At 48.6% G+C, this 13,141-nt stretch overlaps 4 non-coding genes across 4 annotated transcripts; all 4 read right to left on the bottom strand.

Moving 5' to 3' along the window:
* Positions 1 to 454: 454 nt before the first annotated feature.
* LOC135969185 (5S ribosomal RNA) lies at positions 455 to 573 on the bottom strand. Its single transcript, XR_010584299.1, has one exon. It is a non-coding gene; the product is annotated as a 5S ribosomal RNA (ribosomal RNA).
* Positions 574 to 4,942: 4,369 nt separating this feature from the next.
* Positions 4,943 to 5,061, bottom strand: LOC135969180 (5S ribosomal RNA). The gene has a single exon (XR_010584282.1). It is a non-coding gene; the product is annotated as a 5S ribosomal RNA (ribosomal RNA).
* A 2,871-nt stretch (positions 5,062 to 7,932) lies between these two features.
* On the bottom strand, positions 7,933 to 8,050 carry LOC135968911 (5S ribosomal RNA). The gene has a single exon (XR_010583942.1). It is a non-coding gene; the product is annotated as a 5S ribosomal RNA (ribosomal RNA).
* A 4,371-nt stretch (positions 8,051 to 12,421) lies between these two features.
* LOC135969177 (5S ribosomal RNA) lies at positions 12,422 to 12,540 on the bottom strand. The gene has a single exon (XR_010584279.1). It is a non-coding gene; the product is annotated as a 5S ribosomal RNA (ribosomal RNA).
* Positions 12,541 to 13,141: the final 601 nt, after the last annotated feature.

Here is a 13,141-nt window from a genome sequence, read left to right as displayed (position 1 = left end):
AGCAAGAAAGAAGGAAGAACGAGAAGAAAGAAAAGGAAGATAGCAAGGGAAGAAAAGAAAAGAATGAAAGAAAGAAGGAAAGAAAGAAAGAGCAAGCAAGAGAGAGGGAGAGAGAAAGAAAGAAGGAAAGAAAGGAGGAAGGATAGAAAGAAAGATAGAGAGGTAGAAAGAAAGAAAGAAGGAAAGACAGCAGAACGAAAGAAAGAAAGAGAGAGAGACAAAGAAAGAAAGGAAAGATAGCAAGGGAAGAAACAGAAAAGAATGAAAGTAAGAAGGAAAGCAAAAGAGAGAGAAAGAGCGAGATAGAAAGAGGGAGAGATAGAAAGAAAGAAGGAAAGAAAGAAAGAAAGGAAAGAAAGAGAGAAAGAAGGAAAGAAAGATAGAAAGAAGAGTGAGTGAGAGAAGGGAAGAAAGGAAGGTAGAAAAGAAAGAAAGAGAAGAAAGCAAGCCAAAAAGCCTACAGCACCCGGTATTCCCAGGCGGTCTCCCATCCAAGTACTAACCAGGCCCGACCCTGCTTAGCTTCCGAGATCAGACGAGATCGGGCGCGTTCAGGGTGGTATGGCCGTAGACGCCGGCAGAGGCGCCTGGCTGCCCCAAGAGCCCGGCCCAGCCATGCCCGCCGGCTTCCAGCCCGCACCGCCAGCCCGGGGTCGTCGTGCTCGGATCGGGATCCCGGAGCCTCTTCGCCTGCTGCCTCTCCCGGCTGCCGAGCTCCCGAGCTTCCACCACGTCGGGCCCGCTCGGAACAGGGAGTGCTCCGAGGCGTCAGGGCCCACGGCCCACGATCCTGGGACCCCGTCGGGTCCTCCGCCCTGTCGCGCAGGTATTCTTTGGGATCCCTGGCCGCTCAGGAATCCTGCGAGGGCCCCTCTTGCCCCCTCACCCAGAGTCGTCGAGGCTGGCGAAGGGCGAACAGCGTATTATCAAATGTCTTCTCTGACCACAACAAAATCGAGTTAAAAATCAATAATACAAGGAAAACTGATAAACTGACCTGTTTTCTTTTTGGAAAGTAAAGAACACACTGCTATGGTCTGAATGTCCCCCAAAATTTATATGCTGAAATTTATTTGCCAATATGATAGTATTAAGAGGTGGGCACTGGCCTGGGGTGGTGGCTAACGCTGTCATCCCAGCACTTTGGAAGGGAAAGGCAGTCAGATTGTTCGAGCCCAGGAGTTCAAGACCAGCCAGGGCAAAATGGCAAAACTTGTCTCTAGAAAAAACACCAAATTCGGTGGGCGTGGTGGTGCAGGCCTGTAGTCCCAGCTACTCAGGAGGCTGAAGCAGGAGGACTGGTTGAGCCTGGGAGGTCAAGGCTGCAGTGAGCCATGATCAGGCTACAGGCTACTGCACTGCCGTAGGGGCAATAGAATGAGACCCTGTCTCAAACAAAAAAAAGAAAAAGAAAAAAAAAAAAAAAGGGTAAAAAGGTGGATTCTTTAGGAGGCGATTATCTCATGAGGGTAGAAGTCCTTATGGATGAAATTAGAGCCCTTAGAAAAGGACTTGAGTGGGTTCATTCCCTCCGTCTCCTCCGTGTGGGGACACAATGTTCTTCCCCTCTGAAAGATGAAGCAACGTTGTGTCATCTTGGAAGGAGAGACTGGGCCCTCCTTAGACACTGAATGGGCTGATGACTTGACCTTGGACACCCCAGCCTTGAGAACTGAGAGAAATAAATGTCTCTTTTTAATAAATTATCCAGTCTCAGGTATTTGAAGAGATTCAGATATTTGCTTAAACAACCAATGGGTTAAAGAAGAAACCACAAGAGAAATCAGAAAATACAGTTGGGTGTCAGTATCCACAGGGGATTGGTTCCAGGACCCCGTAAGTAGGCCAAAATCCACACAGAGTCAAGTCTTGCAGTTGGCCCTGTAAAACCTGGGCATTAAAAAAGTTAGGCCGCTGTATCCTCAGGGTTTGCGCTCTGTGAAGACTGTATTTTCAATCTGCCTTTGGTTACAGATGCAGAATTAATGAAATCAGAGGACCTACTGTACTTATTGAAAACAATTCCTGTATAAGTGCACCCTTGCAGTTCAAACCCATGTTGTTCAAGGCTCAGCTGTACTCAGAAATGAATGAAAATGAAAACACAGCATAGCCAAACTTTGGGATGCAGTGAAAGCAGTGCTAACAGGGAAATTTATAGTGTGAAATGCTTACATGAAAAAAACCTAAAGAAAGCCAGGCGTCGCGGTTAATGCCTGTAATCCCAGCACTTTGGGAGGCTGAGGTGAGCCAATCACCTGAGGTCAGGAGTTCGAGACTAGCCTGAACAACAGGGAGAAACCCTGTCTCTGCTGAAAATACAAAATTAGCCGGTTGTGGTGGCAGGCGCCTGTAATCCCAGCGACTTGGGAGGCTGAAGCAAGAGAATTGCTTAAACCTGGGAGGCAGAGGTTGCAGTGAGCCGAGATCGCACCATTGCACTCCAGCCTGGGCAACAAGAGCGAGACTCCCTCTCAAAAGAAAACAAAACAAAAAACACCCAAAGGACCTCAAATTAGCAATCTAAATTTACAATTTAGGCACTAGAAAAGAACAAATTAAACCCTAGGAAGGAAAGAAAGAAAGATTAATTCAGAAATAAATAAAACAGAAAATACAAAAATGGAGAAAATCAACAAAACTGAAAGTTGGTTTTTTGAAAGATAAAATTGACAAACTTTATGGAGTGACTAAGAAAAAAAGAGAGAATACTCAAATTACGAAAATGAGAAATGGAAGTGGGGACATTACTATTGGATCCAGTCAAAATGAAAACGATTGGCAGGGTGAAGTGGCTCACACCTATAATCCCAGCACTTTGGGAGGCCGAGGCATGCAGATCACTTGAGGTTAGGAGTTCAAGACTAACCTGGCCAACATGGTGAAACCATCTCTACTAAAAATACAAAAAACATTAGCCGGGTGTGGTGGTAGGCCCCTGTAATCCCAGCTACTCGGGAGGTTCAGGCAGGTGAATCACTTTAGCTCAGGAGTTCAAGACCAGCCTGGGAGATATGGTCAAACCCGGTCTTTACAAAAAAAAAAAAAAAAAAAAAGATAAAAAGGAAAGAAAAAAATAAATAAATTAAAGAAAGAAAGAAAGAAAGAAAGAAAGAAGAAAATTCAGCCCATCTTGATGGCAAAAGCCTGTTGTCCCAGCTACTGAGGAGGCTGAGGTAGGAGGATCGCTTGAACCTGGGAGGTGGAGGTTGTAATGAGCCTAGATCACACCACTGCACTCTAGCCTAGGTGACAGATGAGATCCTGTCTCAAAGAAATAAATGAATAGGATTGTAAGAGAGTGCTAAGAACAATTGTACACCAACATATTGGATAACTTGGATGAAATGGATAAATTCCTAGGAACATGAACCCTACCAAGACTAAATCACAAAGAAAGTGAAAATCTGAATAGACTAGTAACTAGTAAGGAGACTGAATCAGTAACCCAATATCTCCTGCCAAAAAAAAAAAAAAAAAAAAAAAAGCCTTGGACTTGACTTCTCTATCAAATATTTAGAGAACGAATAGTAATCCTTGTTAATCCTGCCAAAACCTTGAAGAGGAGGGAGTATTCCCTAACTCATTCTATGAGGCTACAATTGCCCTGATACCAAAGCAAGACAAAGATTTTACAAGAGAAAACTGTAGAATAATATCCCATATGAAGATCGATGCCTAAAACTCCTCACCATATCCTAAGACTGTGAGGTGAAATTCATCACAGAAAAGGAAAGCCAAGCAGAAGCCTAAAACTATACCCCTAGTCTGACCGGGCGCTGGTGACTCACGCCTGTAATCCTAGCACTTTGGGTATCCTAGCACTTTGGGAAAGTGGGTGGATCGCCTGAAGTTGGGAGTTCCAGACCAAGACCAAGCTAACCAACATGGAGAAGCCCCGTCTCTACTAAAAATACAAAATTAGCCAGGTGTGGTGGTGCATGCCTGTAATCCCAGCTACTCAGGAGGCTGAGGCAGGAGAATGGCGTGAACCCGGGAGGCGGAGCTTGCAGTGGGCCCAGATCTTGCCACTGCACTCCAGGTTGGGTGACAGAGTGAGACTCCGTCTGGAAGAAAAAGGAAAGAAAGAAAGAAACCAAGTAGGAAAGAAAGAAAGAAAGAAAGAAAGAAAGAAAGAAAGAAAGAAAGAAAGAAAGAAAGAAAGAAAGAAAGAAAGAAAGAAAGAAAGAAAGAAAGAGTGAGAGAGAAAGAGAGAGAGAGAGAGAAAGAAACAGAGAGAAAGACAGAGAGAGAAAGAAAGAAGGGAAAGATAGTAAGGGAAGAAAAAGAAAAGAATGAAAGTAAGAAGGAAAGAAAGAAAGGAAGAAAGAGGCAAAGACCGAAGAAAGAATGAAACAAAGAAAGAAAGAAAGAAAGAGAAAGGAAGAAAGTGAGAAAGAAAGAAAAGCAAGAGAAAAGGAAAGAATGAAATAAAGAAAGAGAAAGAAAGAGACAGAGAGATAGGAGAAAGAAAGAAAGAAGGAAAGAAAAGAAAAGAGAAAGAAAGAAAACAAAGATAGCAAGGGAAGGAAAAGAAAAGAAGGAAAGAAAGAGAGAAAGAGCGAGAAAGAGAGAGAGAGAGAAAGAAGGAAAGAAAGAAAGAAAACAAAGAGAGAAAGAAAGAAGGAAGGAAAGAAAGAAAGAGTGATAGAGAGATAGAGAGGAAGGAAGAAAGGAAGGAAGGAAGGAAGAAAGAGAAAGAGAGAGAGACAAAGAAAGAAAGGAAAGATAGCAAGGGAAGAAACAGAAAAGAATGAAAGTAAGAAGGAAAGCAAAAGAGAGAGAAAGAGCGAGATAGAAAGAGGGAGCGATAGAAAGAAAGAAGGAAAGAAAGAAAGGAAAGAAAGAGAGAAAGAAGGAAAGAAAGAAGGAAAGAAGAGTGAGTGAGAGAAGGGAAGAAAGGAAGGTAGAAAAGAAAGAAAGAGAAGAAAGCAAGCCAAAAAGCCTACAGCACCCGGTATTCCCAGGCGGTCTCCCATCCAAGTACTAACCAGGCCCGACCCTGCTTAGCTTCCGAGATCAGACGAGATCGGGCGCGTTCAGGGTGGTATGGCCGTAGACGCCGGCAGAGGCGCCTGGCTGCCCCAAGAGCCCGGCCCAGCCATGCCCGCCGGCTTCCAGCCCGCACCGCCAGCCCGGGGTCGCCGGGCTCGGATCGGGACCCCCGAGCCGCTCGCCCGCGGCCTTCCCCCGGCTGCCGAGCTCCCGAGCTTCCACCACGTCGGGCCCGCTCGGAACAGGGAGTGCTCCGAGGCGTCAGGGCCCAGGGCCCACGATCCTGGGACCCCGGCGGGTCCTCCGCCCTGTCGTGGAGGTATTCTTTTGGATCCCTGGCCGCTGGGGAGCTCCTGCGAGGCCCCCTCTTGGCCCACCCCCCCCAGAGGCGTCAGGGCTGGCCAAGGGCGAACAGCCGGCCCAGCCGCGCCTGGCCTTTTTCTCACAACGCCCCCACCACGGTCGCTTGTCCCGACCAAGACCCGGCCGGTGGGCAAGAGGGCGTGGGGGCTGGGGTGTTGGAGGATGGCCCTGCTTTGCCCCGGGCTGGCACTAGAGCCGGCAGCCTGATCCCCGGCGAGAGGGGCTGAGAGAAACCCAGAAACACCCCACCACCACCAGCAGCAAATCCACAGCCCCACACACAGACACACCCGGGCGCTCGCGCGCGGGAACCCACACACGCGCGCGCGCTCACACACAGACACACACACACACACACACACACACACACACACACGCACACACACACACGTGCACACAGAAACGGCTTGAAGGAGAGCAAGGAAGAGATAGATGGAGAGATTGAAACCGAGGGAGGGAGAGAGACAGCGATCGAGAGAGACAGGGGAGGTGGAGAGGGAAAGAGACAGAGAGGCAGAGATAGAGAGAGGGACAGAGAGAGCGAGAAAGACAGACAGAGAGGGAGAGACAGAGGAAAGGCGACAGAAATAGCGCGAGGTGCAGGGGCAAACCCAGAAGAGAGAGGGGCAGGGAGCTAGAGAGCGAGAGCGATAGAGCCTTGGAGAGGGAGCGCCCTGCTCCCGTAGGCAGGGCCCTTTTGAGCAGGCCGGGATAGGGTGGAGGGGGCTTGGGCTGGGCCAGAACAGGGTGGCCAGGCCGTCCATGCGAGAGGAGCAACGGAGCGCTGAGACGGGTTTTGTCTTGGATTAATTGCTTGCTTTGGGGGTGGGTTTCGTAGGCTCCTTCCTGTGTTGGCACCTCCCTGTGCTCTTGGTGCGGTGCGGTGGGCCCCTTGATTTGCAGAGTGCGCCCGCCCTTTTGGCGGGAGCCGTGGCACCGGGCGTGCCCACGGGGCCCGAGGCCTGGGTCTCTGGCGTGTCCTCGGGACTGGAGTTTACACGAAGTTGGTGGCAATGGGAATCCGGGTGCACAGGGACTGTTTTCCTGGTTGCTGGCGAAGCAATGTCCTTCCCCCGGATAAAGCAGCCCCTGCGTTCTGGAGCGGAGGTCTCGGCTGGCGTCTGTGGCACCCGCTGGCCCTGCCCGCCCCTTCCCCCGGTTTGGAAGGTTGCGGCGGCGCCCGCCCGGTGAATGGATTGAATCGCCTGTGCGTTCCGGGAGCGGGAAGGCGCCGGGAACGGCAGGGAACCCGCGCCTGCGCCTTTGGGGTCCGGCCTCCTGCCCTCCAGGGCTGGAGCCGGGCTCCTGGCCGGGCGGCGGCGAGGCGGAAGCGGTGGGATGCTGCTGCCCGGTGGTGCTTTGGTGGCGGACCCCCAGGAGGAGGTCCCCGGCTGCGGCGGGGGTGTAGGCGGGCGACAAGGGGGGAGCAGAGTCCGGGGAGGTTGGGAAGCATGGCGATAGTAGGGGCAAGGGAGGGAGAGGGGAAGCCACAAAAGCCTACAGCAGGCCGGGCGCGGTGGATCACGCCTGTAGTCCCAGCACTTTGGGAGGCCGAGGCGGGTGGATCACGACGTCAGGAGATCCAGACCAGCCTGGCTAACACGGTGAAACCCCGTCTCCACTAAAACGACAAAACATGAGCCGGGCGTGGTGGCGGGCGCCTGTAGTCCCAGCTGTTTGGGAGGCTGAGGCAGGAGAATGGCGTGAACCCGGGAGGCGGAGCTTGCAGTGAGCCGAGATCTTGCCACTGCACTCCAGGCTGGGTGACAGCGAGACTCCGTCTGGAAGAAAAAGGAAAGACAGAAAGAAAGAAGGAAAGAAAGAAAGAAGGAAGGAAAGAAAGAAAGAAGGAAGGAAGGAAGGAAGGAAGGAAGGAAGGAAGGAAGGAAGGAAGGAAGGAAGGAGGGAAAGAAAGAAAGAAAGAAAGAAAGAAAGAAAGAAAGAAAGAAAGAAAGAAAGAAAGGAAAGAAAGAAAGGAGCAAAGAGAAGAAAGAAAGAAAGAGAAAGGAAGAAAAGAAAGTGAGAAAGAAAAGCAAGAAAGAAGGAAAGAACGAAATAAAGAAAGAGAAAGAGAGAGAAAGAAAGAGACAGAGAGAGAGGAGAAAGAAAGAAAGAAGGAAAGCAAGAAAGAAGGAAGAACGAGAAGAAAGAAAAGGAAGATAGCAAGGGAAGAAAAGAAAAGAATGAAAGAAAGAAGGAAAGAAAGAAAGAGCAAGCAAGAGAGAGGGAGAGAGAAAGAAAGAAGGAAAGAAAGGAGGAAGGATAGAAAGAAAGATAGAGAGGTAGAAAGAAAGAAAGAAGGAAAGACAGCAGAACGAAAGAAAGAAAGAGAGAGAGACAAAGAAAGAAAGGAAAGATAGCAAGGGAAGAAACAGAAAAGAATGAAAGTAAGAAGGAAAGCAAAAGAGAGAGAAAGAGCGAGATAGAAAGAGGGAGAGATAGAAAGAAAGAAGGAAAGAAAGAAAGAAAGGAAAGAAAGAGAGAAAGAAGGAAAGAAAGATGGAAAGAAGAGTGAGTGAGAGAAGGGAAGAAAGGAAGGTAGAAAAGAAAGAAAGAGAAGAAAGCAAGCCAAAAAGCCTACAGCACCCGGTATTCCCAGGCGGTCTCCATCCAAGTACTAACCAGGCCCGACCCTGCTTAGCTTCCGAGATCAGACGAGATCGGGCGCGTTCAGGGTGGTATGGCCGTAGACGCCGGCAGAGGCGCCTGGCTGCCCCAAGAGCCCGGCCCAGCCATGCCCGCCGGCTTCCAGCCCGCACCGCCAGCCCGGGGTCGTCGTGCTCGGATCGGGATCCCGGAGCCTCTTCGCCTGCTGCCTCTCCCGGCTGCCGAGCTCCCGAGCTTCCACCACGTCGGGCCCGCTCGGAACAGGGAGTGCTCCGAGGCGTCAGGGCCCACGGCCCACGATCCTGGGACCCCGTCGGGTCCTCCGCCCTGTCGCGCAGGTATTCTTTGGGATCCCTGGCCGCTCAGGAATCCTGCGAGGGCCCCTCTTGCCCCCTCACCCAGAGTCGTCGAGGCTGGCGAAGGGCGAACAGCGTATTATCAAATGTCTTCTCTGACCACAACAAAATCGAGTTAAAAATCAATAATACAAGGAAAACTGATAAACTGACCTGTTTTCTTTTTGGAAAGTAAAGAACACACTGCTATGGTCTGAATGTCCCCCAAAATTTATATGCTGAAATTTATTTGCCAATATGATAGTATTAAGAGGTGGGCACTGGCCTGGGGTGGTGGCTAACGCTGTCATCCCAGCACTTTGGAAGGGAAAGGCAGTCAGATTGTTCGAGCCCAGGAGTTCAAGACCAGCCAGGGCAAAATGGCAAAACTTGTCTCTAGAAAAAACACCAAATTCGGTGGGCGTGGTGGTGCAGGCCTGTAGTCCCAGCTACTCAGGAGGCTGAAGCAGGAGGACTGGTTGAGCCTGGGAGGTCAAGGCTGCAGTGAGCCATGATCAGGCTACAGGCTACTGCACTGCCGTAGGGGCAATAGAATGAGACCCTGTCTCAAACAAAAAAAAGAAAAAGAAAAAAAAAAAAAAAAGGGTAAAAAGGTGGATTCTTTAGGAGGCGATTATCTCATGAGGGTAGAAGTCCTTATGGATGAAATTAGAGCCCTTAGAAAAGGACTTGAGTGGGTTCATTCCCTCCGTCTCCTCCGTGTGGGGACACAATGTTCTTCCCCTCTGAAAGATGAAGCAACGTTGTGTCATCTTGGAAGGAGAGACTGGGCCCTCCTTAGACACTGAATGGGCTGATGACTTGACCTTGGACACCCCAGCCTTGAGAACTGAGAGAAATAAATGTCTCTTTTTAATAAATTATCCAGTCTCAGGTATTTGAAGAGATTCAGATATTTGCTTAAACAACCAATGGGTTAAAGAAGAAACCACAAGAGAAATCAGAAAATACAGTTGGGTGTCAGTATCCACAGGGGATTGGTTCCAGGACCCCGTAAGTAGGCCAAAATCCACACAGAGTCAAGTCTTGCAGTTGGCCCTGTAAAACCTGGGCATTAAAAAAGTTAGGCCGCTGTATCCTCAGGGTTTGCGCTCTGTGAAGACTGTATTTTCAATCTGCCTTTGGTTACAGATGCAGAATTAATGAAATCAGAGGACCTACTGTACTTATTGAAAACAATTCCTGTATAAGTGCACCCTTGCAGTTCAAACCCATGTTGTTCAAGGCTCAGCTGTACTCAGAAATGAATGAAAATGAAAACACAGCATAGCCAAACTTTGGGATGCAGTGAAAGCAGTGCTAACAGGGAAATTTATAGTGTGAAATGCTTACATGAAAAAAACCTAAAGAAAGCCAGGCGTCGCGGTTAATGCCTGTAATCCCAGCACTTTGGGAGGCTGAGGTGAGCCAATCACCTGAGGTCAGGAGTTCGAGACTAGCCTGAACAACAGGGAGAAACCCTGTCTCTGCTGAAAATACAAAATTAGCCGGTTGTGGTGGCAGGCGCCTGTAATCCCAGCGACTTGGGAGGCTGAAGCAAGAGAATTGCTTAAACCTGGGAGGCAGAGGTTGCAGTGAGCCGAGATCGCACCATTGCACTCCAGCCTGGGCAACAAGAGCGAGACTCCCTCTCAAAAGAAAACAAAACAAAAAACACCCAAAGGACCTCAAATTAGCAATCTAAATTTACAATTTAGGCACTAGAAAAGAACAAATTAAACCCTAGGAAGGAAAGAAAGAAAGATTAATTCAGAAATAAATAAAACAGAAAATACAAAAATGGAGAAAATCAACAAAACTGAAAGTTGGTTTTTTGAAAGATAAAATTGACAAACTTTATGGAGTGACTAAGAAAAAAAGAGAGAATACTCAAATTACGAAAATCAGAAATGGAAGTGGGGACATTACTATTGGATCCAGTCAAAATGAAAACGATTGGCAGGGTGAAGTGGCTCACACCTATAATCCCAGCACTTTGGGAGGCCGAGGCATGCAGATCACTTGAGGTTAGGAGTTCAAGACTAACCTGGCCAACATGGTGAAACCATCTCTACTAAAAATACAAAAAAAATTAGCCGGGTGTGGTGGTAGGCCCCTGTAATCCCAGCTACTCGGGAGGTTCAGGCAGGTGAATCACTTTAGCTCAGGAGTTCAAGACCAGCCTGGGAGATATGGTCAAACCCGGTCTTTACAAAAAAAAAAAAAAAAAAAAAAAAAAAAAAAAAAGATAAAAAGGAAAGAAAAAAATAAATAAATTAAAGAAAGAAAGAAAGAAAGAAAGAAAGAAAGAAAAAAGAAAATTCAGCCCATCTTGATGGCAAAAGCCTGTTGTCCCAGCTACTGAGGAGGCTGAGGTAGGAGGATCGCTTGAACCTGGGAGGTGGAGGTTGTAATGAGCCTAGATCACACCACTGCACTCTAGCCTAGGTGACAGATGAGATCCTGTCTCAAAGAAATAAATGAATAGGATTGTAAGAGAGTGCTAAGAACAATTGTACACCAACATATTGGATAACTTGGATGAAATGGATAAATTCCTAGGAACATGAACCCTACCAAGACTAAATCACAAAGAAAGTGAAAATCTGAATAGACTAGTAACTAGTAAGGAGACTGAATCAGTAACCCAATATCTCCTGCCAAAAAAAAAAAAAAAAAAAAGCCTTGGACTTGACTTCTCTATCAAATATTTAGAGAACGAATAGTAATCCTTGTTAATCCTGCCAAAACCTTGAAGAGGAGGGAGTATTCCCTAACTCATTCTATGAGGCTACAATTGCCCTGATACCAAAGCAAGACAAAGATTTTACAAGAGAAAACTGTAGAATAATATCCCATATGAAGATCGATGCCTAAAACTCCTCACCATATCCTAAGACTGTGAGGTGAAATTCATCACAGAAAAGGAAAGCCAAGCAGAAGCCTAAAACTATACCCCTAGTCTGACCGGGCGCTGGTGACTCACGCCTGTAATCCTAGCACTTTGGGTATCCTAGCACTTTGGGAAAGTGGGTGGATCGCCTGAAGTTGGGAGTTCCAGACCAAGACCAAGCTAACCAACATGGAGAAGCCCCGTCTCTACTAAAAATACAAAATTAGCCAGGTGTGGTGGTGCATGCCTGTAATCCCAGCTACTCAGGAGGCTGAGGCAGGAGAATGGCGTGAACCCGGGAGGCGGAGCTTGCAGTGGGCCCAGATCTTGCCACTGCACTCCAGGTTGGGTGACAGAGTGAGACTCCGTCTGGAAGAAAAAGGAAAGAAAGAAAGAAACCAAGTAGGAAAGAAAGAAAGAAAGAAAGAAAGAAAGAAAGAAAGAAAGAAAGAAAGAAAGAAAGAAAGAAAGAAAGAAAGAAAGAGTGAGAGAGAAAGAGAGAGAGAGAGAGAAAGAAAGAGAGAGAAAGACAGAGAGAGAAAGAAAGAAGGGAAAGATAGTAAGGGAAGAAAAAGAAAAGAATGAAAGTAAGAAGGAAAGAAAGAAAGGAAGAAAGAGGCAAAGACCGAAGAAAGAATGAAACAAAGAAAGAAAGAAAGAAAGAGAAAGGAAGAAAGTGAGAAAGAAAGAAAAGCAAGAGAAAAGGAAAGAATGAAATAAAGAAAGAGAAAGAAAGAGACAGAGAGATAGGAGAAAGAAAGAAAGAAGGAAAGAAAAGAAAAGAGAAAGAAAGAAAACAAAGATAGCAAGGGAAGGAAAAGAAAAGAAGGAAAGAAAGAGAGAAAGAGCGAGAAAGAGAGAGAGAGAGAAAGAAGGAAAGAAAGAAAGAAAACAAAGAGAGAAAGAAAGAAGGAAGGAAAGAAAGAAAGAGTGATAGAGAGATAGAGAGGAAGGAAGAAAGGAAGGAAGGAAGGAAGAAAGAGAAAGAGAGAGAGACAAAGAAAGAAAGGAAAGATAGCAAGGGAAGAAACAGAAAAGAATGAAAGTAAGAAGGAAAGCAAAAGAGAGAGAAAGAGCGAGATAGAAAGAGGGAGCGATAGAAAGAAAGAAGGAAAGAAAGAAAGGAAAGAAAGAGAGAAAGAAGGAAAGAAAGAAGGAAAGAAGAGTGAGTGAGAGAAGGGAAGAAAGGAAGGTAGAAAAGAAAGAAAGAGAAGAAAGCAAGCCAAAAAGCCTACAGCACCCGGTATTCCCAGGCGGTCTCCCATCCAAGTACTAACCAGGCCCGACCCTGCTTAGCTTCCGAGATCAGACGAGATCGGGCGCGTTCAGGGTGGTATGGCCGTAGACGCCGGCAGAGGCGCCTGGCTGCCCCAAGAGCCCGGCCCAGCCATGCCCGCCGGCTTCCAGCCCGCACCGCCAGCCCGGGGTCGCCGGGCTCGGATCGGGACCCCCGAGCCGCTCGCCCGCGGCCTTCCCCCGGCTGCCGAGCTCCCGAGCTTCCACCACGTCGGGCCCGCTCGGAACAGGGAGTGCTCCGAGGCGTCAGGGCCCAGGGCCCACGATCCTGGGACCCCGGCGGGTCCTCCGCCCTGTCGTGGAGGTATTCTTTTGGATCCCTGGCCGCTGGGGAGCTCCTGCGAGGCCCCCTCTTGGCCCACCCCCCCCAGAGGCGTCAGGGCTGGCCAAGGGCGAACAGCCGGCCCAGCCGCGCCTGGCCTTTTTCTCACAACGCCCCCACCACGGTCGCTTGTCCCGACCAAGACCCGGCCGGTGGGCAAGAGGGCGTGGGGGCTGGGGTGTTGGAGGATGGCCCTGCTTTGCCCCGGGCTGGCACTAGAGCCGGCAGCCTGATCCCCGGCGAGAGGGGCTGAGAGAAACCCAGAAACACCCCACCACCACCAGCAGCAAATCCACAGCCCCACACACAGACACACCCGGGCGCTCGCGC

This window comes from Macaca fascicularis, chromosome 1, assembly GCF_037993035.2.
Source record: "Macaca fascicularis isolate 582-1 chromosome 1, T2T-MFA8v1.1".
Taxonomy (NCBI): domain Eukaryota; kingdom Metazoa; phylum Chordata; class Mammalia; order Primates; family Cercopithecidae; genus Macaca; species Macaca fascicularis.
Note: the sequence above shows the minus strand (reverse complement) of the source record. Positions and strands in the feature narration are given on the sequence as shown.